Source organism: Oratosquilla oratoria, chromosome 12, assembly GCF_046742065.1.
Source record: "Oratosquilla oratoria isolate Oo_2021 chromosome 12, ASM4674206v1, whole genome shotgun sequence".
Taxonomy (NCBI): Eukaryota; Metazoa; Arthropoda; class Malacostraca; order Stomatopoda; family Squillidae; genus Oratosquilla; species Oratosquilla oratoria.
The window spans coordinates 486,769-491,768 of record NC_134788.1 but is presented as its reverse complement, the minus strand read 5'-3'; the positions used below and the strand labels follow the sequence as shown (position 1 = coordinate 491,768).

The 5,000-nt window shown below is 37.4% G+C and overlaps 1 long non-coding RNA gene across 1 annotated transcript in view; it reads right to left on the bottom strand.

Moving 5' to 3' along the window:
• LOC143030520 (uncharacterized) overlaps positions 1-5,000 on the bottom strand; it is a 43,702-nt gene that overhangs the window by 830 nt on the left and 37,872 nt on the right. The window contains exon 2 of the long non-coding RNA XR_012966907.1: positions 1-90. This exon is cut by the window's left edge and continues 830 nt beyond it. This is a non-coding gene — a long non-coding RNA (uncharacterized LOC143030520). The remainder of the gene's footprint in view (positions 91-5,000) is intronic.

The window sequence follows — 5,000 nt, the reverse complement described above, 5'->3', positions numbered from 1 at the left end:
GAAGTTCTGGACGGTCTTGATGCACGTAGAAATTTTCTTCCGACGACCCCGACTCACTGGTGAGTAGGCTGGAAGGTCCTTGAAGAGAGGCTGTGAAGTGAGCAACTTGGATAAAGCAGTTGTTCGAGCGTCTTAGCTCTACGAGTCATCCGGATCGCGAATACAAAAAAAAAAATTAGTCGTTTACGAAAGTAAGTTTATTTGTAAAATGTGTGTGTGAGTGTGTGTGTGTGTGAGTGTGTGTGTGTGTGTGTGTGTGTGTGTGTCTGTGTGTCTGTATGTGTGTGTGTCTATCTGTGTGTGTGTGTGTGTGTGTGTGTGTGTGTGTGTGTGTGTGTGTGTGTGTGTGTGTGTGTGTCTATGTGTGTGTGTGTGAGTGTGTGTGTGTGTGTGTGTGTGTGTGTGTGTGTGTGTGTGTGTGTGTGTGTGTGTGTGTGTGTGTGTGCGTGTGAGCATGTGTGTGTGTGTGAGTATGTATGTGTGTGCGTGTGCGTGTGAGCATGTGTGAGTGTGTGCGTATGTGTGTGTGTGTGTGAGTGTGTGTATGTGTGTGTGTGTGTGTGTGTGTGTGTGTGTGTGTGTGTGTGTGTGTGTGTGTGTGTGTGTGTGTGTGTGTGTGTGTGTGTGTGTGTGTGTGTGTGTGTGTGTGTGTGTGTGTGTGTGTGTGTGTGTGTGTGTGTGTGTGTGTGTGTGTGTGTGTGTGTGTGTGTGTATGTGGTGTGTGTGTGTGTGTGTGTGTGTGTGTGTGTGTGTGTGTGTGTGTGTGTGTGTGTGTGTGTGTGTGTGTGTGTGTGTGTGTGTGTGTGTTTGCGTGTGTGAGTGTGTGTGTGTGTGTATTTACCTAGTTGTATTTACCTAGTTGTATTTTACGGGAAGGGGAGCTATGCTCGTGGGGTCCCGTCTTCATTTCTCATTTTATCTAAACAATTTTTAAATTCGTGTATTGTTTTTGCACACACCACTTTCTCATCTAACTTGTTCCAACTGTCTATTACTCTGTGTGGAAAGCTGTTCTTTTTCAAATCTCTTCTATAGCTGTCTTTTTTTATTTTCTTTCCGTGTCCTCTTGTATTTCTGTCATCCCATTTTATCAGATTCTCTCTATCAGTAATTTCTATGCCTTTCATGATTCTGTAAATAGCTATCAAATCTCCTCTCTCTCTTCTTTGCTCTAGTGTCTGTAGTTTAAGTTTTTGTAGTCTCTCTTCATATGATAGTTTTGAGAGTGTTGGTGCCAGTTTTGTAATTGCCTATTTGTATTCTTTCAAGTTTTTTTATACATTTTTTTGTACTTGGTGACCATATTGTTGCTGCATATTCTAATCTTGGTCTTATCAGGGTGATTAGGATTTTCCTCACCATTTCTTCATCCAGGTATGTAAATGCCACTTTGATTGTTCTTATTAAATTATAAGTTTCTCCAAAAATCTTATTTATATGTTTCTCAGGTGACATATTATTCATAACAATGACTCCCAGGTCCTTCTCATTTTCTACTTTTTTTATTCCTTCTTCTCCCAATTTATATGATCCTGTTATTCTGTTTTTGTTTTTTCCAAATTCCATTATACTACACTTTTTTGTATTGAACTCCATCTCCCACTTCCTACTCCATTCCTGTACTTTATTTAGATCTCTCTGTAGTGATTCACAATCTTCTTCAGTTTTCACTCTTTTCAGTAGTTTTGCATCGTCTGCAAAGAAGCTCATATAGCTTTCAATTCCTTCATCCATATCATTAATATATATATATAGCAAACATTATTGGGGCCAGGACTGTTCCCTGCGGGACACCGCTTATTACTTCATTCCATTTTGAGTGCTGGTTTCTTATCACTACTCTCATTTTTCTTTCTTGCAAAAAGTCTTCCATCCAATTTAGTAATTTACCTTGTATTCCTCCTTCAGATTCTAGTTTCTTAAGCAACTTCTTATGTGGTACTTTGTCAAAAGCTTTTTTTAGGTCTAGAAATGCACAATCAGCCCATCCATCTCTTTCTTGTATTATATCTATTAGCCTTGAATAGAAACATATTAAATTGGTGACGCATGATCGTCCTTGTCTGAATCCAAATTGCCTTGGATTTAGTACGTTGTTTTTTTTCCAAGTATTTTACCCATCTATTTTTGATAATTCTTTCACAAATTTTTGCTATTGTACTTGTTAGAGAGACTGGTCTATAGTTGGTAGGTTCTTCTTTATTTCCTCCTTTATATATAGGTACTATATTTGCTTTTTTCCAATCTTCTGGAACTTTTCCTTCTTTCAAGGAACTACTTATTATGCTATGTATTTTGTCTGCCAGTTCATTCCTGCATTCTTTCAGAATCCAGTTTGCTATTTCATCTGGTCCATGCGATTTTCTGACATCAAGATTACTCAAGTGTATCAATATTTCATTCTTTGATACTTCTATTTTTTCTATAGGGGGGACTTTCTCTTTCCATTCAATCTCTTCAGGTTGTATGTTCTCCCTTGTAAACACTGATTTAAAATGTTTGTTCATAATTTCCGCCATTTCCATTTCCTCAGTGTATTCAACTCCCCCTTGTCTTAATTTCTCCAAGTCCTGTTTGTTTTTCAGTTTATTGTTTACAAATCTGTAGAATAGTTTTGGTTGATCTTTACATTTTTCTATGACGTCTTTTTCATATTTTCTCTTTTCCTCTCTGCACGTTTGTACATATTCATTTCTATAACTGGTATATATTTTCCATTTTTCAGGTCTTCTGTCTTTTTTCCATCTGGTCCAGGCTTTGTCTCTTTTGTCTTTTAACTCCCTACAACTTTTGTTGTACCAGCATTTTACATATTCTTTTTCTTGTTTTTGTCTTGGGACATACTTTTCCACTCCTTTTTTGTAAATTTTTGTCAAAATATTCCATTTCTTTTCCACTGATGTTTCTTCTTTGTATATTTCTTCCCAGTTTTCTTGTTGAAAGAATTCTCTTATTTTATCAAAGTTTGTTTTTTCATACATCATTCTTCCTTTTCTATATTGTTCATTTCTTTTGATATATTTTTCTTCATTAAGTTCCAGTTCAATCAATATGTGGTCACTTTTACCTATTGGTGTTTTATATTCAATCTTGTCCACTATTCTAGGTTCAGATGTAATTAATAAGTCTAGTCTCGATGGTTCTTCTTCATTTCTATACCTAGTGTTCTCCTGTATCCATTGTGTCATTGTGTGGTCAATAATCATCTCAAGTAGAGCGTTTCCCCATGAGTCGTCTCCACCCTTTACTGTCATTTCTTCCCAGCAGATTTCTTTGCAATTAAAGTCGCCCATCATAACTATTCTTCCTCCATCTTCCATTATTTTATTTAATGTTATCTTTGTGTCCTCTAACATACTTTTATGTTCACTCTCCTCCCATGAGGCTGTTTTTGGAGGCACATAATTTATCACAAATTTTCTGCTCTTCTTATCTCTGTCTTCCACTTCTATCATAATCATCTCTACTGTATTCTTTCCATATATGACACCTTTCACGTTTATATCCTTCTTAGTCAGGAACATAACTCCACCCCCTTGCTTTTTCTCTCTGTTTCTAATCCAATAATTGTATGCATCATGTCCTACACTGTTGGGTGGTAGTGGGCCTTTTAATTTTGTTTCTACAATTCCCATTATGTCCGGCTCTTTTTCCTTCAAATAATCATTCAGCTCATTCAATCCTGTTATTAATCCATCTATATTTGTGTAAGACACTCTTAGTTTTCTGCCACTTCCATTGTGTTCTCTGTTTCCCTTATGTTTTTCTTTTGTATGTCGAACTTCCTTAGTTTCATGTTCACTACTCTCCAATAGAATCTCTCTTTCTCTGACTCCGTTCTGTTCTCGTTTTTTGCCTTAGCTTCCAGTCTTTTCTGCTTTTCTTCCTCTCTTTCCTCTTTATTCATTTCTCTTTTTATCCATATCTTTTTATATTGTTCCCTGTTTTGGATAAGATATTCTCTGCCGTTGTTTGTGACTTGAATTTAATCTTAATTGGTCTGGTCTTGTCTGTGCTATACTTTCCGAGTCTAAATTTCTCTTCGATTTGTTTCATAATTTCTGGTTCATCTTCCTGAACTGATTCTAGTAATTGGCTTACTTTTTCATTTTCCTCTTTGATTCTTGTGGTTCTATCTGTGTTGTGTTTCTCTTCCATTCCTAATATAATTATACATTTCTTCTTGTCTGCTAAATCTCTTACTATATTCTCCTTTTGTCTCATCACTTTAATAACTGAGTCTTCAGTATGTTCTTTCAATTGCTGTTTGACTATGTCAGTGAATGAAACCTTATTTCCTTCTTGGGTTGTCTTCCAATTTTTAGTTTCTTTAGCTATTGTCTCTCTGTTTTCTTTACTATTCTTCTTCAATTCCTCATTCTCCACCTTTACTTCTCTTAACTGTCTTTTTAGGTCTTCTATTTCATCAGTTAAGTTTTTATTCGCCTTTTCTAGTTCTTCCAATCTTTCAACCCTTTGTAAAATGGTGTTCATATGACCTAACCTACTCTCCAAGTCCTCAATCACCTTATCAACCTTCTCCTCTCGGCTTGTCAGTCGGGGGGGGGGGGTTGTGTCCCCCCCACCCTCTTTAAATCCCTTGAAAATATTCTCATCACTTTCTACTGTATTGCTCCTATCTATACTTCTAATCTTTACATTCTTATTAGACATTTCGTCGTCTTCCAGCTGGTCTTGCGGTCGCTTGTTTACTTTTCGGCGGTCTGTTTGGGCCAAGTCCTCTACTTCCTCATTACCTTCCATTTCCCCAGCAATCCCTCCCCTTCTCCTCTTTCCTTACTTTCCCACTACCCCACGAGCAATTTCCCCCCCACCCTGTAAATACAAAAAGGCACTTCTCTTTGCGTTGGGATCCACAATCTGCACTTTTCTTCAGAACGTTCTTCAAGCCGTCCGTTCGTTGAAAGTGTGTGTGTGTGTGTGTGCGTGCGTGTGTGTGTGCGTGTGTGTGTGTGTGTGTGTGTGTGTGTATGTGTGTG